The following is a 26,933-nucleotide window of genomic DNA, read 5'->3' as shown; positions in this document are numbered from 1 at the left end:
AAGGTACCTCCAGTAAGCGCCTCTGTGCTGCGTTGCAGAGAGGTGGTCCAGGCCATGCTCCTTTTTACTCCTCTCTACAATGTAGCTCAGTGGCGCATAATGGAGGTACCTGGTGGGCTAGTTTGACCACAGGGACCCTGAAGATTCAAGGGGACTTAATCTCCCAACTTAAAATGGGCCACAGGGCACGTTTGCACAGTGCTAAAGGGAAGGGCGAGGCCTGAGATGACATGTGTGCAAAAACACCCCGTGGTGCATTTTAAGTTGGGGAATTAATTCCCCTTCAATCCTTAGGGCCCCAGGGGGCCAACTAGCCCACCAGGTACCTCCAGTAAGCAGCACAGACCAGCGTTGCAGAGAGGTGGTTCAGGCAAAGCCCCTTTTTACACCTCTCTGCAACGCAGCTCTGTGGCGCTTACTGGAGGTGCCTGGTGGGCTAGTTGGACCCAAGGTACTCTCAGGATTCAAGGGGACTTAATCCCCCAACTTAAAATGCACCAGGGGGCATGTTTGCAGAGTGGTGGAAAAAGGGGGCATGGCCTTTGTCTGGATGTATGACATTACAACGCATACTTTTACAACGCCTACCTTTACATCGCAAGTTTTACAATGCATACCATTACAACGCATAGTGCTTTGGGGTGCTGGATAGTGAATAGTTTAATTTACTATTCCAACTCCAGTCCCCGTGGATAGTAGGGAAGGTGTTGGATAGTACATTAAAACTATTCCCTATCCTAGAGCGCCCCCCAGCGCAATGCGTTGTAATGGTTTGCGTTGTAAAAGCTGCGTCGTAAAGGCACTGCGTGGTAAAAGTTGCGTTGTAAAGGATGTTTCCCCCTTTGTCTACCTCTCACCAATCCCACTGCGTGAGGCTTACTGGAGGTAAAAGGTAGGCTAGTTGGCCCCTAAAAGACCCCCAGCAGTGTAGGGGACTTTAATCCTCATCCAAGAGCGTGCCACGGAGTGTGTTTGTAGAGTGGTGGGCAAAGTGGGCACGGCATGGTATGAGTACTTAAAAATGCTGCTGTGTGGGACTGACTGGAGGTAATAGTTTGGGAAGTTGGCCCCCAGGGATAACCTGGGGGGCAAACTACCTCTTTTGTTACCTACAATAAGTCCCACACAGTGGGTTTGCTAAGACGTCTTCGGAGGCCATGGCCCCCTCTCTCTACACTGTGCAAACGTGCCTCGTGGCAGACTACAGGATGCAGGATGAAGTCCAATTTAGTCCTGAGGTAGTCTGGGGGCCAAGTATTCCCTCCTGGTACCTCCTGTAAGTCCTACGCAGTGGAATTCCTGAGCATTGTTTGGCAGCACCCTTTCTCCTCCACTCTGCAAAAGTGACTACTAGTTATAGTAGCATATTCCTGCTCCTCTGACTTAGAGGTAATTTTAATCCCCCTGCCCTACTATGTACTAGGGGCTTACAGAGGAGGTCATGCTAATAACAGGGGTACCCCAATGCATAGTGTTCCCTAGTGTACATAGGTGTTTTCATTGTATTCTAAATGTCGTTTAGCATAGCACTGGCTCTAGGCCTGGTTAGTCAGAGTCAGTTACCAGCAGTACCCGTCAGAAAAGTTGTGGGCACAGGATGATTTTGCAACAAGGCCTCTTTCTGCTCCTCTGTTGGTTCTTTCTGCACTTTACTTCGTCTTTGTGGACTTCTGTTGCTTCTTTATGCATTTCTTTAGCTTCTTTCTGTGAGTTGTTTCTTCTTTCATCACATGTCCTACCTCTGTAGGCATAGTTAGAAACTAGCATTTAAAAAACCTTTGAAATTTACTTTAAAAACCATAGGTTTCAGGCATGTTATAGTTAGAAATTAGCAATAAAAACAACCTTTGAAATTCACTGAAAAAACCATAGGTTTCAGACACTTTATAGTTAGAAACTAGCATTTAAAAAACCTTTGAAATTCACTGAAAAAACATTGGTTTCAGGGACGTTATAGTAAGAAATTAGCATTTATAAAACCTTTGAAATTCACTGAAAAAACATTGGTTTCAGGGGGTAGTTAGCTGGACATTTCACTTGTACAAAACCATAGAATATCCTCTGCTATAGTTAGTTCTGCTAACTATAACTCACGCGCCCACAATGCAATGCTGATGATATCACATATTACATCATTCATGACATGGTCAGTGACATCACTGATGACATCACTGATGACATCTCAAATGACATCACTGATGACATCATCCAATCTGATTCACCTCATCACACACTAGTATAACCTTTGATCACTCACTGTAAAATACAGAGTACCATATTTGAAACCATTGAGACACCAATACCAGTTACTACATACCCACACACTGATTCCTAATCCTACTCACACAACTACCCATTCACCCACAGAATCACTTATACATGCAGTCACTGATCAATAGAACTCTATCAAATGCACTCATACACCTGTATGGACATTGACACTTCAGCAGTCATCCTAGTCGGTTATGCAGTCATCCTACTCACTCATGAAAAGAATCAATCACACTTACATTTACTCACCTACAGTTATACACACAACACCTCTTTTATTCATACACATAGTAACTCATAGTTACTATGTTAAAAAAAATACCTATTACAATTATACACATATCCATACAGTTACTCTCACAATCATTGACTCTTACATATACCTATTTATATACACCAACTCTCACATACAATGCATTTATTTTTGTACTTTGTTGAAGATGTACCACTGAAACATATATTTACTCACCAACACAGAAATAAACACACTCAGTCACCCAAACAACTGTTTCCACATGCACTCTTAATCCGTTCTGTGATTATGATGGAACCACGCCTTCATCAGCCACGGGAGGCGTGTGTTCATGGCGGCCTGGTTCTGTCATGCAGCTGTCTTCCGCCCATGCGGCATTAATTCCCCCCCTGTGCGGGTGAATTAATGAGTGGGTGGGGCCATGACGGAACTACGCATCATGAGCACACGCCGCCTGTGACTCATGACGGCGTGGTTCCGTCATGAGCACCGCAGCTCTGCGCTCACCCCCTCGCCCCCCTGCACTGTGGCGAAATTCACGCCGCAGCGATGGGGCTAAACCATACACCTAGTCAATCAACCACTCACACATCTATGCATAGAGTTACACACCCCCCACCCAACCACACACAAACTTAGTCTCCCATACAAATACTCAGCCAACTAATCAATAACTAATATAGACACTCATGTAGTTAGTGACCAACTGATGCAGCAGGTTATTCAAAAACAAAGAAAGTAATGCTCACATTCACATAGTTTAGTTACTAACCCATGTATTTAGTGAGACACTTTTTTTAATTACTCACTTAAACAGACAGTCAGCCAGCCTCGCGGCTCCCACCCTGCCATAGCAAACTTAGGGGCCTATTATGATTGCGGAATTTCCGCATCCTCCGGGCCGGCGGAACCCACCAAAGGATGCAGAAAAACCGCAGCGGACCCACCAAAGACCCACCGTCACATTAGGATGGCTGGTGGGTCCTGGTTTCCGTCCGCTGCTTTTCCGCCGCGGTTGGCTTACAACCACGGCGGAAAAGCTCTAATATGGTGGCGGTGTCTCTCAGACACCATCCGCCATATTAGGATTGCTGCCAAGATATGCTTTTCCGCGGCGGGTTTACTGCCGTTGAAAAGCATACGGATCTTCACTGCAGGGGCCCGTTGTGGGCCCCCTAGGTGAAGGGGGGGTGGATGGTGCACATGGGGGGTACCTATGGTACCCCCCTGTATTTGTATGCAGAAAGCGGCAGGCACAGCGCGGTGCCTGCCACTTTCTACATACAAATGCAATGCATGCATTTTTAACATTGCTGCGGGTGCAGCTTGAAGCTGCACCCGCCGCAATGTTAAAAATAGAGGATGTGACCGCCAGGGTGGCGGTCACATCCTAATAGCACAGGAGGGAACGCCGCAGCCCATGCGGACGTTCCCTCATCTTCGGTGATCGCGGACGGACTCAAGTCCGTCCGCGATCATAATCGGCCCCTTGGTTTGGATTTTGAAAGAGAGAGCAGGGAAACCTGCTCTATCTTTCAAAATTCAAACCAGATTGCTTTTCCACAAGGGGAGCTGCATGTTAGCAGCTACCCATGTTGGAAAAGCAATATCGGCTTCCGAAAGATGCGGGGAGCTGGCGGGACCGTGGGGGCATTGGGGCTTCCTCCACGGTCACCAACGTAGTGTATAGGCCCCGGGGAGGGGGTCCCTGGGGAGAATATAAATTAGTGATAGGAACACATTTTTTTTTGTTGGTAAAATTAGGAGTCGTGCACCCAGTGCGGCACTCAGCGCAGTCCCCTGTTGTGCACACGCTGGGTGCGTGGCTCCCAGCGCGTCCCCCTGGTGTGAACGTGTTAGGTGCGTGACTCCTAACGCATTGGGTGCGCGACTCCTAACGCGTGGGGTGCGCGACTCCAAGCAAAAAAAAAGTAATATTTTTCAGATATATATCAAGCTTATGTGTTTAGATCTTGGGTGGCTCTAAAAAGACCTGTTGTGTTTATTGGGAGATTTTGGTACCTACAAGTAAGTACTGATGCAGAGTCTAAAGTTGTTGAGGAAGACTCTGTTACCCTCATCTGTAAAATGTACACTATCTCTCCCATAGCTGCTGTCCATATTAAAATGCAGATTGTTGTTGTAAATGAACCCCATTCTATAATCTCTGAGATAAGCAGAAACAGCTTAATTAACATGTTTCCTAGCTTTCTCAATCTGTGAACAAAATTGATTGGACCAGTTTCATTTCTGTCTTTGGCATATTTTAGAATAGACAAAGGCAGTTTGGGGGAAAAGTGACATCAATTCTCCAAAGGTGTCCTTCAGAAGCATTTCCAGTCCTACCCCAGTCAAAGTGCCTAGGTCATTGCCAGCACAGTGCACAATAATTAGGTCAGGGTGTTGGAGATGCAAAAAGGATTTAAACAATGGCATCAATTGGTGCCACTTTAATCCTCTCTGTCCAAACCATTTAATGTCTACATTTTGCAAAGCTAGGTCTTCGTCAATACCTCTGTTTTCTGCATAAATTTGGCTCCAGAAAATATAGCTGTGTTCCACAATACACACTCTAAGCATCTTGAAGGGAGGTCTGGATGCACTCAGAAGTAGTCTGTATATGAAATTGGTAGTTTGAAAACTAAGAGTTTTCTAAAATGGTGGATAAGATGCCGTTTTTAAAAAAAAGAATTGATTGGCTGTTTGGGAACATTATATACTGAAAAAAGGGTGCATGTTTCTGTGTTTCAAAAGCATAATTCTTAATGGTTAATGAAAACTCTGTGAAAGCAACATTACGTAGGATAAGCTGATATTTTGAAATGTCAAGCACACTTGCTGTTGGGATATGCAACATTGTGCACTGATCTTGTGACCTGTGTGTTCAGTTGAGTGTTCCATGAACTGTTACTATGGTAACAGGCATTAAGCAGAGTGGGGGTAGGGTTCAAAGTTATTTCAATTGGAAAGAGTTGAAATGTGTAACCAATAGAAATGTGTGTTAGCTTTTGAATTAATGTGGGAAGCAATGTAATTTGATATTTACATATATATGTGTGCAGAATGAGAGGGAAAGTTTGCAATGTTTTGGTTTTGGTAGGAGCAGTGCACTACTGTCTGTATAAGAACATCTAGTGTGTGACTGACATAGTTCTTAATCTATAAATCATTTGAAAGGAGAGTTATTAATTTGTGAGGGATTGTATGTGGTGCCTTTGTTTTTAATAAGTGTAGAAGCAAAGGAGTTAGGTCCTAGATAGGGCTGAGGGAGGGACAGGACCATATGAACTATTGAACATCAAAAAAGAAGAATGCCCCAACCCTCGTGTCTTATTACAGAAGAATCTATCAAATGGAGACCAAGTATAACTTCATGAAACCTGGTACGGTACTTTTATTTATACCAATTATTCTTGTTTTTTTAAATTCTTATTTTTTGAATACATTTTTCTTTTTTAGCAGAAAAAGGGGGAACACACTTGAAAATTTATACAATATTTACAATTCTGACAACAAGACATTGAATCAAAGCAATATCACACTAACACAAGACAATATATACATAATATACACTTTCATCATTGTTTTGAAAATAAATCAATAACTTGAAAAAACAAAGCGATGTGAAATCAAGAGTAAGAACAAAAATACGGCGTTTTTCACTTAATCATTCAATTATATAACTTGCTCTTGAGATGTGACGACGCATTTCAGGTTCGAATATTTAGTTTTCGAACCCTCTTACAATAATATTTTGTTGAAAGCCCATGTACCTCAATTTGTTGCCTTCTGTTACATATAACAAATCAAGAGAAAAATTACCTATAATTTTTATGCAGGGCATCTTTTCATCTAAAACCTGGTGGACACGGCTTCAAGCTCTTAATTCTGAAGCGAAAGAAATGTTGTCATTTGACTGATTTCTAATAGCGTCCCAAAATGAGTGTAGCATTTACCTATGCAATTTGTTTACCTAGCTGCACAGCGTCCGTGTTCTCGTAGAGGGAGGGGATTGTGGCAACCGGGCTGACCTAATCAAGAGAAAGAGAAACAATCCTGTTGCTGTTTGTTTACATAAAAGAGGGCGAAATGCCAAGGATTCATTGGCCCCCTACCTTACGCCTGCTTGTTCAAACTGGAAGTGTTTTAGTCCTTTGCACGCACGCCGTTTTGTGCAGAAAATCCTGTTGTGAAAATGATAATAAAAACTAATCAGTGACTCAAGGGGCGCCGTGTATATCACTGCGGGCGGCTATGTCATCTATTCTGCATGATCATACCTGAAATGTCGACTCTGTCCCGGTATTCCGGTGTTCCTTTCCGAGTGATTTAACTTTTTGCGCACTAAACGACAAAACAATAAAAAGCCTGTCAAAGGGATGGCTTCTCTATGCGGTCACTGAAACTGCAAGTAACACAAAAGGTTTAGAGTGCCTACCTTAGTCTGTTCACGAGCTGCTTCCGATGGCTGTCTTCACCATCCACATCTTGCTGAAGAGTGGAGTAGCGCGCGGTGGCCATGTTGGGTATTTACCCAATGTCCTCAGTTTGTATGAATTGTGGGACATGTAGTTTTATTAGATCATTACTTCGTGCAGGGTGTAAGGAAACTTCACTACCTGTGATATACACATCCATACCGTTATTGGAGCCTAAGATGGGGTTTGTTAGAATAAATAGAACCCTTTTTAATGTAAGCAAAGCGAATGACTCTTCAATCAAAGCCTTGATAGTTCTGACATACTGTTGAGTCCTGTCAATGTGCTATTAAATTTTAAAATGAGGTAAGCTTCCTTTTGGAGCAACACTCTGTCTGCCTCTGCTGGGCGCTGTACTGTACTTATTGCGAGAAGTACTGTCCATTTAAAGTCGTGCTCACTATGTGACTTCTCCAGGAAATGCTCAACCATGGGGGCAGTTTGCACCTTCTTTTTGATCCGAGATCTATGTTGGCTGATGCGTAGATTTACCTGTTGATTCGTCTTGCCAATATACATTTTTGGGCACGGGCATATAATTGCATATACGACATTTTTTGTCTTGCAATTGGAGAAGTCTAAGTGTTTCCACTTGACCCCCTGATGTTCAAATTCTTTACCCTCAATTGTACTAGAGCAGGCGACACAATTACCACACCTGTGGTGCCCTTCTATCGGCTTCATGTTCCAACAGGACAAAATGTCATGTTTCGGTTTTGGCTGCGCCAGTTTAGCTCTTACAAGTTGCTGGCAGATACTTTTGTTCTTTTTGTATGCAAAGATCGGGCGAGGGAATAGACATTCCAGCCCGTCTAAGATGTGCCAATTCTTCAGGATCATTTGCCTTAGTTTATGTGTGTCTGGACAGAAAGTGGTGACACACACTAAACGGTCAAGTGGCTTCTTTTCTTTTGTTTGTAATAGGCATTCACGTGGTGTGAATCATGCTTGTTTATACGAATGCTTCAACATTTTCTTGGGGTAGCCTCTGTGGATCATTTCCTCACAAAATGTCTGCGCATGGTGGTCGAACTCACTGATCTCTGTACAATTTCTGCGTATCCGCAGTAGTTGCCCATAAGGTAAGTTAGCTTTCAAGTTTCTCGGATGGTAACTTTTGTGGTGCAAAATAGTATTTTTGTCGGTCAGTTTTTTATGCAGGGACGTTTTCAGGACACCCTCACTGCAAGTGACCTCGACATCCAGAAAGGTCATTTTTGTAGTACTTGATTCAATTGAAAACTTGATGTCGTTATGTCTTGTATTGATCCAGTCATGAAACAACAACAGGTCAGTCTGGCTCCCCTGCCAAAGGAGCCAGACGTCATCTATATATCGCCACCACTGTCCAATATTTCCAATGAACGGGTTGTTGTTGTGTACAAATTTCCTTTCATACTGCGCCATATAGAGCACTGCCATTACTGGGGCATAAGGACACCCCATGTCCGTGCCCTTGACTTGCATGTAGTAGTGATCATTAAATATGAAATAATTCTTCTTGAGAGCTATTTCCGCAAGTCTTAGGATGAAGTACGAGGGGACCCTATGGGGTCGCTCCCGCATCTCAAGGTACAGTTCGATGACTTCAAGTGCCTCTCCCTGAGGTATTTGGGTGTAAAGGGACGTGACGTCCATAGTCACCATGATTTCTTTCAAGGGGTCAAAGGCGGTTCCTTCCACCTTAGTGAGGAAGTCCGTGGTGTCTTTCAGATGGGACTTTACACCAATAAGAAAGGGCTTCAAAAAGAAGTCCACATATTTTGATATGGGCTCTAGACACGAATCTACCCCGGAGACAATGGGCCTTCCTGGGGGTTCGGCCAAGCTTTTGTGAATCTTCGGTAGAAGATAAAGGATAGGGACACGTGGTGCCTTTTTGTTTAGAAATTCAAATTCCTTGCGGCCCAAGAACCCTTCTTCCTTTCCTACTTCCAGTTCCTCCAATATTAGTCCCTGAATCTGTTTTGTGGGATCTTCCGATAGAACTCGATACCACATTTGATTGTTTACTTGATGGAGGCCTTCAGCAATGTATTTATCTCTAGGCCAGAGTACCACCGCACCCCCCTTGTCGGCTTGTTTGATTATCAGCGATGAGTCATCTTTAAGACTTTGTATCGCTTGGCGCTGTAGTTGGCTTATGTTCTGTGGGACATATTTCTTCCCCCTTTCCATTTTGTTAATTGAAGCCAAAATAATCTGTTCAAAAGCCTGAATTTGTTTGGGGATATTTTGGTAGGCTACAAATTGCGATTTGTTCCTCAAGCCCGTTATTTCGTTGTCTTCTGGTGCTGGTTGATTAAAGAAGAAGGCTTTAAGCCTCAACTTCCTACAAAATTGTTTTTAATAAGAGCAATATCTTTCTCCGACTAAAGTCGAGGGAATAGACTTGCTTGTCTAGAATCCCACTGTGAGTCTGTGTGCATTTGGGCAACCTTTGTGAGAGAAGCATTTGGTTACTTCATGTATTTGCTGACACATAACTGTTTACAAACCTATCCTGTTGTCAAGTTTTAATAGTATTAAAAGCCAGTCATTGCGTATACATTTCCAAATGAGTCATGCATTCACATTGGAGTGCAGTAGTGAAATATGTAGAATGTGTGCAGTCACCTTAACCTTCCAGACTAGTGAGTCTGTTTTGCTAAAGTCCAAGGAATAGTGTTGCTAATCTAGACTCACACTGTGAGTCTGTGTGCATTTGGGCAACCTTTGTGAGAAAAGCATTTGGTTACTTCATGTATTTGCTGACATATAACTGGATAAAAAACCTATCCTGTTGTCAAGTTTTAGTACTATTAGAAGCCAGTCATTGCTTATGCATTGGCAGAATGAGTCAGGTATTCACACTAGGGTGCAGTAGTGAAATATGTAGAATGTGTGCAGTCACCTTTCCCCTTCCAGACTAATGAGTCTGTTTTGCTAAAGTCCAAGGAATAGTGTTGCTTGTCTAGAATCACACTGTGAGTCTGTGTGCATTTGAGCAACCTTTGTGAGAGAGGAATTTGGTTACTTCATGTATTTGCTGACACAGAACTGCTTAAAAGCCTATCCTATTGTCAAGTTTTAGTAGTATTAGAAGCCAGTCATTGCTTATGCACTCGCATAATGAGTCAGGTATTCACACTAGAGAGCAATAGTGAAATATTTAGAATTTGTGCAGTCACCTTACCCCTTCCAGACTAGTGAGTCTATTTTGCTAAAGTCCAAGGAATAGGGTTGCTTGTCTAGATTCACACTGTGAGTCTATGTGCATTTGGGCAACCATTGTGAGAGAAGCATTAGGTTACTGTATGTCTTAGCTGACATATAACTGCTTAAAAATCTATTATACCCCTTGCATTTCTTTAGTGACCCAACAAGCACCATGTACTAATCTATTCACTGCGTCAAAACCCAACCACTTTTAAATTCACCCTGTCACTCTCCTCGCAGTACTCTAATCATTCAGTCATTACCCAAGTAGTAATCCAGGGCCTTAGCACATGACCTGCTTCAAACTCCTATGCACTATGCATGTAGTCCTCTAACCACCTACACAATTGTGTTTCAGGCCTTCAGTTCCACAGTCAGTATCCATACACTTCTGCAAACACCCTACTACTCCCCTTGCAATCCTCTAGTGACCCTTTCAACACCATGTACTAATCCATTCACTGCGCCAAAACCCAACCACTTATAAATTCACCCAGGCACTCTCCTTGCAGTACTCTAATCATCCAGTCAGTACCCAAGTAATCATGGAGCAAAGTAGGCCTTAGGCCATGGACCTCTTTAAACCCCTATATAGACTAAGCTTGTAGTCTTCTATGCACCTGCAAACTTGCCTTTTATACCTTCAACTTCCCTGTCTGTATCGTTACACTTTCACCAAACACTCTCACACTACTGTTTCAGTATTGTAGTGAACCATACAGCAGTGTGTGCTTATCTATACACTGTTCTAAAAGTGAAACAGTTACACATTCAGCTTGACACTGCTTGCAGAACTCTTATCATCCAGTCAGTACCCAAATATTCATGTAGTAAAGTATGCCTTAGTATATGGACTGCTTCAAACTCCTATTTACTATGCATGTACTCTTCTATGCACCTGAAAACATGTCTTTTAAACTTTTAATTACCCAGTCTCTATCCTTATACTCCCTCCAAACACTTTGCCACTACTGTTTCAATATTGTACTGAGCCATATAGCAATATATGCTTATCTATACACTATACAAAAAGTGTAGCAGTTATACATCCAGCTCTACACTCTCCTTGGAGAAGTGTAATCATTCTGCCACTACCCAAGTAGTCATGCAGTAAAGTAGGCCTATGGGCATGGACTGCTTCAAACACCTATAGATAATAAATGCACTTTTCTAAACATCTGCAAACTTGGCTTTTAAAGTTTGAATTGCCCAGTCTGTATCCTGACACTACCTCCAAACATGTTGCTACTGCTATTTTAGTATTGTAGTGAGTTATACATCAGTATGTTCTTATGTATGCACTGTTCTAAAAGTGAAGGTGCTATATATTCAGCTAGACAATCTCTTTGTAGAAGTGTAAGCATTCAGTTGCTTTCCAAGTAGTCATGCACCAAAGTGGGCCTTAGGGCATGAACTGCTTCAAATCCCTATAGACTATGCATTCACTGTTCTATACACCAGCAAACTTGCCTTTTATACCTTCAATTGCCCAGTCTGTATCATTACACTTTCACCAAACACTCTCACACTACTGTTTCAGTATTGTAGTGAACCATACAGCAGTATGTGCTTATCTATACACTGCTCTAAAAGTAAAGCTGCTATACATTCAACCACACACTCTCCTTGCAGAATTGTAATCATTCAGACAGTACTCAAGTACTCATGGTGCAAAGTGGGCCTTAGGGCATTGACTTTTTCAAACTCCTATAGACTATGCATGCACTGTTCTATGCACCTGCAAATTTAACTTTTATAAGTTGAATTCCCCAGTCTCTATCCTTACACTTCCACCAAACACTTTGTAATTCGTGTTATAGTTTTGTAGTGACTCATTGATCAGTGTGTAGTAATCCATTCACTACATTCAAACAGTAATCAGCAGATGTACAATAAGTGGTACATCCCTAGAGCGCCTTGAGACCCTCCCGGGTGAGTAGTGCGCTATACAAATGGCATGATTGATTGATTGAGAGATATGCCAGTTATTGTGCACTGTGACATCACCACAATGGATGCACCGTATTTACAATGTGGTGTATTATGGGGCAAAAACGGCACAGATATGTGATGTATTTGTGTTGTGAAAATGGCGCATTGCTTGACTTGCGTTGCAAGCGCAACGCAGCTCCAGCAATGCTCTTTGGGCCCTATGCTTACAATGCTGTGTCAATTCTTACACCTGTTAGAAGCAGATGCAGGGATTTGACGCAGCATAAGCCTAAAAGTGACAGAAAGAAATCTTATAGATTTCACTTAGTCACTTTTAAGAGGCGTTCCTGCACCAGAACACCCCCACGGCCCCCCTGCGCAGGAAAGCCTCCTTCTGGCTCAGGGGTTTACAATGTGATGCACCTTCCATATGCGTCACATTGTAAATACCACACAGCATGGCACATCTTTTGCAACACCGCTGCATCAAAAAAGTGATGCAACAGATGTGTAAAAGAGGCACAAGGGGGTTGTACATCCACTCCTAACACATACAAATTCACCCAGGCAGTTTCACAGCAGTGCAAATTAAAGCATAGACTTGTAACATATGTATATGCATATGTTACATTCAAGTGCTTCGGAGGTACTACAGTATACTATAGGTAAATACCTTATAGATTTATGCTGTAGCACTTCCTTATAGTTCTTCACTTTCACATTCACCATACACTAGTAATGTATGTATGACAAACTTTTACACACTAACATAGAAATATACAGCCTGATTCATGAAGCGAAATAGCGCCCGCAATGGCTGCGAAAACGCAATTGCGGGTGCAAAACACGGAATCGGCATTCAAGTACGAAATAGCGAATTCGCAAAAAAATAATAGCGATTGGAATAGCGATTACGCTGTAATAGTCGCAGACTCCGGGAAGTCGAGCATTAGCGATACGGAAATAGCGACCAACCACGGAATCTGCGAAATGAATAGCGAAACGCAATATTGTCTCAATCGGCATTCATGAAAGAAATTCATTAGCGAAAAAGCGCTAAATCGCACGTTTGCGCGGCGCAATTTAAGGACAACTCAAAGCAGGTGGTAACCATAAAAGCCATGATTAATTAAAATTTGAAAAACTGTTGGCCAATCACCAACAGGTCCAGGCCTGACCAATCACACATAAGGACATTCAGCAGCAGCATTAGGCGTTCCACAATGCCTGGGATGTACATGGTGGTGAGGCGGCGAAGGCTACAGCGAGCAGCACGGAGGAGACGCATGAGGCAGGCAAGGATTTACCGGCAGCGGGTCACCTTGCTGGGCCAAACCAGAGAACAGATTTATGCAAAATACAGGCTGAATGGGGAAATGATCACCTGGCTGATACAAGAACTCGACCCCATCATGCAGCACCCAACAAGGCGAAACAATTCTGTGCCCACACATGTGCAGGTATTGTGCAGCCTGCACCTCCTGGCCTCCGGCAGTTTCCAGGGCATAGTAGCCGCTGCTGGGGGGATATCCCAGCCCACCATGTCACGCTGCCTCCACACTTTTGTTGACGCCATGCTCAGCCAGCTCCACCGGCACATCACATTTCCCACGAGCCAACAGGAATTGGACCTGACAAAACTACAATTTTATAATGTTGCCCATTTTCCCCATGTCCTCGGCTGCATAGACTGTACCCACGTCGCCATCTGCCCACCAGCTGGCACGGAGTATATGTACCGCAACAGGAAGTCCTACCACTCCCTCAACATACAGATGGTCTGCAATGCCAAGACCATCATCACTGACATTGTGGCCCAGTACCCAGGGAGTACCCATGACTCCTTTATCTTCAGGCACAGCGGACTCCACACACGACTGATCAGGGGAGAGTTTGGGGAAGGACACCTACTTGGTAAGTACACTTTGTCGACAATGTCACATTGCTATGAAGTAACTGCGCTGCACAGGCAATCAACATCTGCTCCTCTCATTCAGGTGACAGTGGCTACACCCTACGGGAATACCTCCTGACCCCTTACCTCAACCCTGCCACACCTCAGCAACGGCGCTACAATGTTGCGCACATCCGGACAAGGAACTGTATTGAAAGGACATTTGGCCTGCTCAAGAGCAGGTTCCGAATACTGCACAAGACAGGTGGGGCCATGTATTACAGTCCTGCAGCGTGCTGCCGCATTGTGGCTGTCTGTGCAATGCTTCATAACATTGCAACCAAGCGCCGGATACCAGTTGACATCTCAGGCAGTGAATCTGAGGGGGACGACCGGCCACCAGCACATGCGCACCATGCACGCGGGGAGAACCCAGCTGAAGGCCACAGACGTCGCAACCACATCACAGCTAACAATTTCTAGCCCACCCCCTTCCCCCACCCCACATATCACAATTGCATGCAAAATGTAATGATTACACAAGGCGAATGTGTGCAGCAAAATAAATGTATTTGTTTGATTCACAAGAAAAAAGGGTCATGGTAACAACTATTTACAAAATACAGTATTCCTGCATACTGCATGTGAAGGTTCATGGCAGGCTTAGCGTCAGCCTGCGCCTGTGTCCCTCACACAATGACATTGGCGCCGGTAATTCCCAGGCGCCTGTGAGGCTCTTCCTCATCCTGGGCAGCTGTACCAGGCGTAGCCCTGGTGCTGCGCCTAGGTGGGGGGACCTGCGTGGCAGAGTGGCTGCTCACACTGGAGGCACCCTCACTCGCATCGTCTCCCCCTACAATGGCCGGTAGCACAGGTGTATGCAGTGCGGTAACGGCGGTGGTCAAGTGCTCCAGCACCCGGGTAATGTCCTCGCAGCACTGGACCAGTTGGTGCTGCTGGGTCAAAGAGCGCCGCGCCAGCTGGGTGGTGGCATTCGCTGCCACATAATTTGAGCGACTATAGGTCGACAGCCGGCTCAACAGTTGGTGGTGGCGCCTGCTTGCAACACTGCGGTGTTTCACGAGCGCTGCAGTATTGTCCTCCATTGCCGCCGTCATGCGGTCCATGGCCGCCGTCATGCGGTCCATCCGCTCGCCGACTCCCGCCACATTGCGGCCAATCTTATGCAGCTGGAGCTGGATGGCTCCTTGCTGCTGCGACTGGCGCTGGTGTATTCGGAGCATGCGGCGCTCCACGCTCATGCAGGCATGGAGATGCCCATTGCCCCTCCTGCTGTGCGGCCGCTGTGTTGCGGATGTGGCTGGCCCAGATCTGGTTGGACGAGCTGCAGGTGGTGTAGCAGCTGGTGTTGCAGGTGCGGCAGGCACTGGAGGCACATTGGTGGGGTGACTGGCTCTGGCAGCCGGTGGGCCTGCAGATGTAGCAGCAGGTACGGTGGGGGCTCTGGTCTTGGCAGCCGGTGGGCCTGCAGATGTAGCAGCAGGTAAGGTGGGGGCTCTGGTCTTGGCAGCCGGTGGGCCTGCAGATGTAGCAGCAGGTAAGGTGGGGGCTCTGGTCTTGGCAGCCGGTGGGCCTGCAGATGTAGCAGCAGGTACGGTGGGGGCTCTGGTCTTGGCAGCCGGTGGGCCTGCAGATGTAGCAGCAGGTACGGTGGGGGGCCTGGCTGCTGGTGTTTGCGCAGCGGCAGGGGCTGGTGGCTGGGTATCGGGTAGGGATTCCTCCTCCTGGGCCTCCTCATCAATCAGCAGCCTCTCGCTGTCACTGCTATCATCCGCACCTGTGAGGGTAAGTGGATACTCATTAGGTGCATGTGACTGTCAGACGTGCAGATGTTACATGCATGCTGGGTGTCATTCCCTGGATGGCTGTGGATTTGCGCACTTTGGAACCTTTCTGGCCGCATTGTGGTACTACTACATTGTGGACATACTACGTCTCCCACAATGCTTCAGGGCATTTCCTGATGCACAACATAGGCATGACTAAGGGCCAATGAGTGAGCCTATTTGGTCAGGGACGGTCATAGGGGACAGGGTCGCAGTCGCATGCCACTTACCTTGGGTGTCTTGGGTGGGGCGGGAGGAGTCCAGAGGGGTCACGCCAACACATGCCTCCCTCTCCAAGGTGTCCTCTACCTGGTCCTCCAGGGGGGTGTTGGGTGGGACAGTCGGTCCACCACCTCCAGTGCCTGATGCCTCACCAAGGCGCTCCGCCACCCTCTCCTTGGCACGCCCTCGGAGGTCGTACCAGCGCTTTTTCAGCTCCTCCAACGACCTGTCCGCAACGCCCACAGAGTTGACGCTGGAGGCAATCCCCACCCAGATCCTCCGCTTCTCCTGCTCTGGGACCCTCCTGGAGTTGGCACCAAAGAGCTGGTCGTGGTTGGCCACCACCCCTTCTATAAGGTTCTCCAGCTCCTGCTCGGAGAACTTTAGTTTGCGCTTGCGGCCAGCGCTGGTGCTGGGGCCAGGGAGAGGTTCGTCGGACATGGCGGTCGCTATTTCGGCCGGTTAGGGAGTCGCTAACGGAGGTTTAGCGGCAGCTTTCCGTCGTGAACACTCGAATGATAGCGTCACTGTGGTGTTTGGGGGTGGGATTTGGCTGCTTCCTGGTTGTGATGTCATCACGGTGCTCGGAATGCGTCTTCCCGTTTTCCAGATCCCACGAGAATGCGACTCGCATTCCCGATCGCACGGAATTGCGAGTCGCAATCCCGTGCGATCGGGATTGCGAGTCGCAATCCCGTGCGATCGGGATTGCGAGTCGCAATCCCGATCGCAGGTAGCCGGAAATAGCGATTTTTCTGCGTTTTTTGTAGGTCGCTAACGGCTTTAGCGCCCGCGTGCGAGTCGCTATTTTTTCCCCGAAAAGTACATGAATGCCGTTTTGCGTTTCCTCAATAGCGAGTCGCTATTAATCGCTATTAGGGACACGCAAAACGGCCCGTACATGAATCAGGCTGATAGTTCTTTCTTTGACCAGTGAAGGTAGTTCTAGAAAGAACAGTTTTTTTGTGTTTTTAGTTTTCTATTTTTTTTTTCAACAAGTTTTTTTTTTTTAAACAAAAAAAATGGAACTGGAACCCAAAAAGTGTCCAACAGGAACAAAAGAATGAAAAAAAAACTAATGACGAGGACAGCGATGGTCCCGCTTCCTGTTTTTTATCAGGTCAATAGACTGTTCCCCGTAACACAAAAGTTTGTCACAATAAATGCAAAGGATTTTAAGTTCACCGAAATCAGGTTCAATCTGTGGGTGTGGACTGTTTCCCAAAGGTGGTGGTGGTGCACTTGATGTACTTGGTACAGCAGCAGGTGGGTTCTCTTGCAACCTCTGTATTGCAGCTCTCGCAAAGTTGTTGGGGTGCAAGGTTTTCACGTGCCGCACCATACTCGCAGTGCCAAATGAGTATTTTTTTACAGGATTGCCCCTGGAAAGCGCTGTTTAGCATATTTCACACGTTACAAGCAGAGCATTTACCTTTTTTTCCCCTTCAGGGAAAGTAAAAAATGTCCAAATGAGTGCCTCTTTTTTCTTCTTCTGAGGTTCTTCTGCAACAAATTCTCCATCAGATGAATGGCTGGAAGATGACTCCATAGGTGTTGTCATGGCTGTCTTCCTTCTAATTTGACAGGCTTCAGAGAAGAGATGCTTCTTCTTAGAAAGTCAAAGTAGAATGATTAAAATGGGAGGGGTCTTTCAACAGTTGGAATAGGAAGTGTTATGAACCAATCAAATCTCTTCTTTTTAAGTCACATGGCTTTGCATACGCTCACGGTGCGCTTACGGTGCTCTTACACTGCGAGTACGTATGACGTACCTCCGCGATTTCCATAATTGCTTTTAAAAGTAATATATGCTTAATAAAAGTTAAAAAAAACAATGTTCATGATTATCCCAGATAATGTCTTCCCTTAATATGTACATTAAATACATAAATATATGTTTTTGAACAATTAGAAACTTTCGCACCGTATGCATACGGGCGCTGTACATGATATCACGCGGAAGCGTTGATGCGACGCGTAACGTCAAAGCGTATCCGTAATGTGTGCGTGGGTACGGGCAGAGGACGATTTACCGTACAAAGGACGGTGCGATCAACGTACGCGTACGGTACGATTACCCCCAAAAAAAAACATCGAAAAAGGAATTATATAGAATTTTATTTTAATATATTGAAAAAATAATGTAATTAATAAAACAAATATTTTTGAATTTAGTTGTGTTATAATTTTACATTACGAATATGAAATATAATTTAAAAAATAAAATAAATATACATATTTATAATAAAAATGTAAGAAATTTGTATAAAAAGAAATAAATATAATAATTAATACATTTAAAAATATCATTTACAAAACCTTTGAAATTCACAGAAAAAAACCATAGGTTTCACACACGTTATAGTTAGGAATTAGCATTTAAAAAACCTTAGAAATTCACTGAAAAAACCATAGGTTTCACAAATGTTAGCTGGACATTTCACTCATACAAAATCATTGAAATTTCCCCGTTATAGTTAGTTCAGCTAAGTATAACTCGCGCGCCCGCAATGCACTGCTGATGACGTCAAATATTACGTCACTCATGACATGTTCGCTCATCTGGTGTTATTGCGAGGATGCTGTAATAGCTCATAGCCTTGAAATTGCCATTCTGGCACTGAGCCATATGTTTGGCAGTGGCATACGTCATGTCATGTCCTGGTTTTTCACTGCTTGGATGAGCTCCAGGATAAGTTTTTTAACATGCAGATTGTACTGCCAATGTATTTCATTCCACAATTGCATTCAATTATGTAGACGACTTAATGGGTCGGGCAAGTCATTTTTTAATTCAAAGGTATGATGTTTCCATTGGGTTCCATGATTGTACTTAAATATTTTCCAATCTTACATGCTTTGCATGAATTACATTTTATAAAGCCTTTTTGTTGTTCTGCAAGCCAATTTTTTTCTGTAAAATTGCTTCTGACGAAGATATCTTTTAAGGATTTGATTTTTCTGTTTGTTACTTTAGGATTTGGTCCCATTAGTTGTCCTATGTCTGGATCACTTGCAATCAAATGCCAATGTTTTTTTCCATTTTACTCTTAATTATTCCACTTTCCTTACTATATGTTGTTATAAATCTTAGTGCTTCCATTTTCTCAGTTTGTTGTTTAATTTTTGGAATCAATGTTTCTTCTCTTGATATTTTATCAATTCTTTTTTTGCACTTGTTACTCACAGTTTCCCTGTATCCCCTTGCTTTGAGTCTGACTATAGTCTCCTGAATTCTTATTTCCGCATCTTCAACGTTTGAGCAATTTCGCTTCATTGACTTGAACTCCCCATTAGGAATACTGTCCATCAGTGGCTTGGGGTGGAAGCTTGTACCATGGAGAATGCTATTTGTGGCTTTCTTTTTGCTATACAGAGTGGATTGTATTTGATCATTTTCAATGTTGATTAAAGTATCCAAAAAAGCTATTTCTTTTTTGCTTGTGTTGCAAGTGAATAAAAACCCAATTTAATTTGTGTTTATTTTCTGAAAATGTTCTTGAAATTCATGTTCAGTGCCATTCCATGTTAGGAAAAGGTCATCAATAAAGTCAACCCATAGGATTACCTTTTCCACATCCTCTTGACTCCGCGCTATTGTTTTCTCCCACCATCCCATTGTTATATTAGCATTGTTTGTGGAGAAGGACATGCCATGGCAGTTCTGCACTGCTGTTTGAAAAGTTATTTTTTAAAGTAGAAGATGTCATTTGTCAGACATATTTCAATCATTTGTGTATATTTCAATTCTGTGAATTTTCTTTGCCGTAGGAAGTAGTTTAAGGCATAAGACCAACCTTGTGTTTTATGGACGTATATATGTATACTACATCTATAGTGATCAGTAAGTATTGACTTAGAATTCTGAGAAAATCCCTTGTATCCTTAATATAGGAGCTCATGCTCATGCTTTGGGCTATAGGTGCAAGAAACGTATTCACATAAATTGAAAGATTTTCAGCGTGATTCACATGAAGAGACAATGGGTCTCCCAGGTGGGTGGTTGAGAGTCTTGTGTATCTTTGGTAGGAAATATATTATTGGTATTACGTGGGAATCTTTCATTGATATTTTCAATTTTTCATAACTGATGAATTTCTCATTGTACCAGTTATTTAGTTGAGTGTTTAGTTCCATTGTCATTTTGTTGATTGGATTTGTTTTAAGTTTACAGTATTTCACTGTGTTGCTCAACTGCCTGTAGGCTTCCTCCATGTAATATTTGGTGTTTATCAATATATTGTTTCCCCCTTCATCAGCAGGTTTTATTATGATGTCTTAGTTGGCCATCAAGTTATTGATTGAGTCTCTTTCTCTCTTACTTAGATATTCTGTTCGTGTGTCATATCTTGTGTTAGTTATCTTGCCTAGTTCTTCAATTATTGCCTCACTGAATTGATCACATTTATTCCCAGGATATAAAGCAGGGCAGTATATAGATTTCCTTTTTAGCCCACTTTCCACTCTTTCGTCTCTTTAAATATTAAGATGTTCCAAAACTTTTTCCTCTGTAAGTTCTTCATCATTAAAATCATAAAGAGGGTCAAACATACTTTTTAAATATTATATTTGGTCAATACTGATTATTGGTTAATTCCATTCGCCTGGGTTGTTTCTGATTGTTCTTTATTTACATTTTGTTCCTTGTTAGCTTGTATTTTAGCTAATTTAAGTTTCCATATATATTTATACAAGTCAATCTTGACTTGTATTTAGTTGTGATGACTTTCAAGGCAGAAAGTTAAGCCCTTATTTAATACCACCATTTCATAACTTGTTGGTGTGTACCTGGAAAGTTTCACTAATAATTTCCGATTGCGTAGGGGATACTGTCTTCTTTCGCTTAGCCCGTATGGTTTTATACAGAGTTATCTTTCAGGGAGGCCTTGGATGAGGAAGGAGAAATCAATGTAATAAGATTGTTGGTAAGAAAATTAACCATTAATAGGGACCTACATTTTCTTTTTCCACTTCAGTTGTTTTTATAAAATAGCAGCAAGATTATGTAGTTTATGAAGTTGGGAAAATTATTTATGTATATTGTTAGAAATTGGGTTTCTGGTTGGCAGTGGTATGAACCTTGTCCAAGCAGGAATCACAATCCTAGTCAGGGTAAACCACAAGCACACTCTAAATTAACCTCTGCTCACCCTCTTGTAGCTTAGCACAGAGCTGGCAGGCTTAATTTAAGAGGCAATATGTAAAGTATTCACGCAACACTTCTAACAGTAACACAGTGAAAACACCACAAAAGATTGCAAACCAATTTAGGAAATTAGAACTTGATTTTATAAATAATGAAAAATAAAATCAACAAAAATTCAATTAGTAGAACTTGAGATATGAAAGAATAAACTGTAAAATATTGCTTTGAAGCAAAAAGCGCCTATTTGAAATATCTGGTCACGTTGGACCAGGACAAAGTCAAACTTTCAGGCCGTCCACGAAGGAGCATGAGACAGCTACAGGGACCAGGACTGGTCTGCTGATACAGTATCTTGTTTCATTGACAATGAGTTGTGGGATGCAGACAAGGTAATGCTCCAGTGATGTCCCACACAGGGATGTCAATGCACCATTTTTTCTCCACGCAAAGGCAGAGATGCACTGGTACTGAGGGTGGATTCATTGACTCTGCTTCGGTGGTAGAAGATGTGTCAGCTCTGAGGGCAATGCCCTGGTTCCCAAATTCAATGTGTTGGTTTTCTAAATGCTTCAGCAGCGATGCAATACTTCCAAGGGCAATGTGCTGGTTCCGAAATGCAATGCATCAGTTCGCTCCATGCAGAAGCAGAAATGCAACTGTTCCAAGATCATAAGGCAAGGCAGTAAACCTTCGGAGTCACTCTGGGTACAAGAAATGCAGAACCAGTCCTTCTCACCCAGGCAAACAAGTCAGAAGGCAGCAAAGCAGTCCATCAGAGCAGCAGTCCTTGAGCTGCCCAGCAGTCCTTTCCCTTGGTGTGGCTGTCTAGGGGGAATACACAAAGTACAGCTGTCACCCATCCCAATCTGATTAAAGACAGGCTGCAAGCACCCAGGGCTAAAGGCAGGAAAATGGCAAATTGTGAAAAGTGGCCTTTTTAAAATTGTAATGATAAATTCGATGTTACCGTTAAAGAGGATTTATCATTACTAATCCATAAGTATTAAACATGACAGATCTTCTCCCTCTCAATTACGAATTATGACTTAACAAATGTAATAAGAAATCCCCAATGTCATCCTGTGAGAGGGTGAAAAACTAATTTGGGAGTTTTTCACTACCAGGACACATAAAACTGTAAAGTACAAGACCTACCATTCAAGTGTATAGCACCCAGCACTAATGACTATCAGGGCCTACCTTAGGGGTGACTTATAAGTAATAAAAAGGGAGTTCCAGACTGGAAATGAGTTTTAAATGCCAAGCAGACATGGCAGTGTAAACTGCACACACAGGCTCTACAGTGGCAGGGCTGATATGTGTTTAACGGGCTACTTGAGTGGGTGGCACAATCAGTGCTGCAGGCCCTAAGTAGCATGTAATTTACATGCCCTAGGCACATGTAGTGCACTCTGGGGCCTTATAGGTAAATTAAATAGGCCAATTGTGGATAAGTCAATCAAACCATGTTTCAAAGAGTAAAAATAAGCACTTTCTCACTGGTTAGCAGTGGCAAAGTGCACAGAGTTCTAGAGCCAACAAAAACGAATTCAGCAAAAAGGAGAGGAGGAAGGGGGACATGCTTGACCCCCCAGAAAAGGCTGTTTCCATCATATATTTAAACAAATACAAGTATGGTCTTTACAGGTAAATTCACCTACACACATCATTTTAGCTGGCAGAACAATTTAATTAAAGCATATTTATGCAGGAACTTTTGCATAATATGATCAGCAGAATTTAAATTTCTCTCAGTGCCTTTTATAAAGTGTTGATAACATTTAGATTATTAAATGTTCTTCCTGTTAAAGGGGTTGTCATCTAAATGACTTTCCTTTAATAACTGAATAGAGCAAAACCCAGAAATAAAATCTGAGACCATGCTGTGCAGTTAACTTTGCCCAAAATCTCCATAAGTACTAATGGAGACAAGATGCTTGAGAAGAGTACATGAAGATCCCCTGAAACTATCAATGACTGTGGAATAAAGATTATATGTAAATACACCCCTCCGAGCATATTTACGAATGTGTGATGAAAATAAATTGAGTCAATGCAATGCCAACACTGGCAATCTAGGCTTGCTAAAAGAGAATGGTATAAAAATGATTAAGGTTTTCAGAAACTGAACTATATGAAGATGATTATCAATAGATAAAAAATGCATTGCCCTTGCAAATATTTTAAATCTGAGTCCTAAACCAGGTCATCCTTTATGGGGAATTGGTGTAAGGAAGTGAAACAAGACGTCTTGGTGCACAGCTCTACGCCAATGTGAAAGGGCCCGAATGCACCGTATTTATGAAATACGGTGGATTCCTCTCCTTTCCCGCTGTGCTGGTGCACATTTTGCTTCCTAGTGCCAAAATAGGCACCCTTGCAAGGGGGCCTCTGTTGCAGACATGATTGTTTTTGGGCAGGATGGGGCACCTTCCTGCACAAAAACAATTCAGAGAGGTGTTTTCCTCTTTCTGTGTGTGGTGAAGAATACAGCACACGTGGAAAGAGAAAACAATGAGAAATAAAAATAATTCTCCTCATTATGCCTGTTCGGGGAGGTGTAAGGTTTTGGCACTGCCCCGGTTTATGTGCTTAAGTAAATCTGGAGAAGCATCAAAACTCTTGGGTGTTGCATGGGAAAACCCACTGCAATGTCCATGGAACGCCTCCTTTGTGCAGAGTTAGGCAAGTCAGCGACTTTTGCTGCTTTGTCTTACTCCATATCTAGGGTGCCATGCAAAGCCATACAGAGTGGCTTTGCATGGCCTCATAGATGTGATTGAGAGGCTTTTGCCGCCATAGTGTCAAAATAAGTGAGGCTGCACAAACCTCTTGTGGTAAATGCTTTCTATATCTTTTCCTCTCTACCACTTTATCAGAATGTCCTGTGACATCATGGAATGTTAGTGTGCCTCACTGAGGTTAGATTGTCAGTTGGTCATCTCAGGCTGAGGAGCTGGTTTCTCTCTCCTGGTGGGGTTCTATCCTTATATCTTATTACCTTGTAACTTACCACCTATCTATCTACTAATAAAGAAGAATCTACTACTACACTTGGACTACGCATCATTGTTTGTGTACCACAATTTGGCCATGTTTCTTGGACTAACCTACGCTGCAAAAGAAGAAGTTTGAAACTCAGCAATAAGAAAACCAAGGACTGTTCTGTATCCAGTCAAAATTAAAACAGAAATAAGTTTATATTCTTATGTAATCGAAGAAACGCCCAGCAAACCCCACCAGTGTCCTCTTCACCCTGGACAGCCTGCACCCTGGGCGTTTGATAAGTGAAGGAGTCCACTGCGACCTTGCTGTCATCTGGAAATTTAATTTCTCCAGCCACAAAAGCGTGTGAGATTCAGCTGGCCTGATCACCCTACTGTGTCTCTATGGCTTTTGCACCGTGACAGTTCGCCCAGCGCTAGCAGTTTCTTTCTCAACTGTCCACATCAGTGAGTGTCCTATCACAGCTGCCCAGCGCTGGCACTACCCTTCACTTCAGCCACCACTATCCGTAGTATCGGACCCGACATGAAAAACGTGTTTAACCTGGGTTTTGATGTATTTCTTTTCATCTCTACTTTGGTGTTCAATATGGCTCACGCAGTTATGACAGTTTAACTGCCTTCTTTCGAACATGCCAGCACATTACGAATTTGAGGCTGTTATTTCTCTGCCAAACATTTGTTCTCCTCATCTTTGATGACGCTAAGAAACTGATTTCAATCTGGTGAGACATTTATTTCTTATTATTTAAAGTGACTGTGCAGGAGTTTTGTGTGCTTCAACTCTTCAGCATCTGTTATTGTGAGCGAAGGGTCACGTAGTTTACTTTGCTGCTTGTACGATACCTACTTGGTTTGTTAGTTTCAAGCTTAAAGTGCACCAAGTTGTCTGTAGTTTACCTGTTTGGTGTCAAGTCCGTTCTTTCAGCACCAAGAGCATTTTCTCCTCATCCGCTCTGCACTCCCTGCTCTCCTCTGCCTTTCTGATGATGTTTTGGAATGTCCAAGGGAGTTGGTGGAGAGAATCGATGATGTCTCTTTAAGCCTCCAATCTGGTGTTCTACTCGTCTCCTCCTTTCCGGATGAGGTCACACGCTTGGTTACGTGACTCCTACCAATCTCTCTTCTTTGTTGTGCACATGTCACGAAGGAAGCCATTTTTCGTTACCATAGTAACAGGTCTTCTGTGGAAATTCAACGCCGATCCTCTGTTGTGGTCTCAAGTTTACACGGCGCATCTGTTTTTTGGAATTGTTATAGTCAGCTGAGGAACAATAACACACGATTTTTTCCTTCAGTGAGATCTACACGCTGCTCGTGTGTATTTTATTGAAAACGTCATTAGTATCCTGAACTTGCCTGCATATCACTCCACGTTTCCTGTTGTGCAGTCACTCATCAGAACTTTTGGACAATTCCAGCCAAGAAGTCCTCGGGTGAGATATCGCTCACCGGAGCTATACTCATTTGGGTTTTTTTATACTTATGTTCCAGTTTGGTATCTCGATGTACAATGTGCGCTGCTGTGTATAAGTTGTGCTTAATGGGTTGTTCCATCCATTTTTTTGGGGCCTTGTCTCCTTTTGCGTAATTTTGGTCAGTGGTTGTCTTTTGCTGTACCCTAAGTTCCTAAGGCAACATCTTGCCCTACGGTGTACCCTTATTTAGGTGTGGGTGTGTGGCTAGTCAATGCCATATCTTGAAACTAGGGTGATGTTGTACCTTATGAGGTACCCTGTATATCTTTATATAGGGGACGTTGTAGTTTTGGTCTCACAGAGTGAGTATCCTGTGTTTCACCCTGCTTGTGCAGTTAGGGTGTTTGTGTCTTATTAATACCCCATCCATGTACTTAGGGTTAGTACTTATGGTGTACCCTTACTTAGGGGAAGTTGTAGGGTAGTGGTGCCAGTCAGTGACTACTTTTTGTTTCCTAGGGTCTTGTTGTTACCCTTTGGAGAAGTTACGTTGCACACTTTCACGTGGTGTACCCTTTTATTAGGGGAGGTTGTCTGCATGTAACTATTTTGTTCAAAAGTTTCAAAGATTAGTATCCTTGTGTACCCTTTTCTGGGGAAGGTGGTGTGCGTTGTCTGCGCCGCCATTAAGTGATGTTGCGTTGAACAATTTCTACATTGTTCAATTGTGTACCCTTTGGTTAGGGGAGGTTGTCTGTGTTGGTCTAAGTTGCATCACTCTTTGTGGGTAGTCAGGGTGCGTTGTCAGCGCTACCTCTTGGTTTAGTTCCGCCACTTTTGTAAGTGTCTGGCTACTGTGTATTTTGTTCCAGGGGCGTTAGTTTCCTTTGGTATACCCTTTCTTGGGGAGTTGTTTTGTTCCACAGTTTAAAGGTTGCCTTTCTTGATATACCCTTAAAGGGGAGGTTGTAGTGCATGTCTTGCATTAGCGATGAAGACTAGTGTTAGTCTTTATTTCAGGCCTTTTCCCCTTTTTCTGTGTAGGTTGCTTGTTCATTTTTATTTGTGCTTATTTCCATCTGCACACATTTTGTCATTTAGTTGTTACACCCTACTTGGTTTACCGGGATCGCTACCTGATTTTTAAGGAGGGTGGATGGGCATGTTACGTAATTTGCATTCTTGTGTTTAGTTCAATCATGACCATTTGTGCATTTTATAAATATATCTCTACATGCCTCTTTTAAGATTTTCTTTGTTTCTGCTTCC

Source organism: Lissotriton helveticus, chromosome 3_1 (genome assembly GCF_964261635.1).
Source record: "Lissotriton helveticus chromosome 3_1, aLisHel1.1, whole genome shotgun sequence".
Classification (NCBI taxonomy): Eukaryota; Metazoa; Chordata; class Amphibia; order Caudata; family Salamandridae; genus Lissotriton; species Lissotriton helveticus.
Note: the sequence above shows the minus strand (reverse complement) of the source record.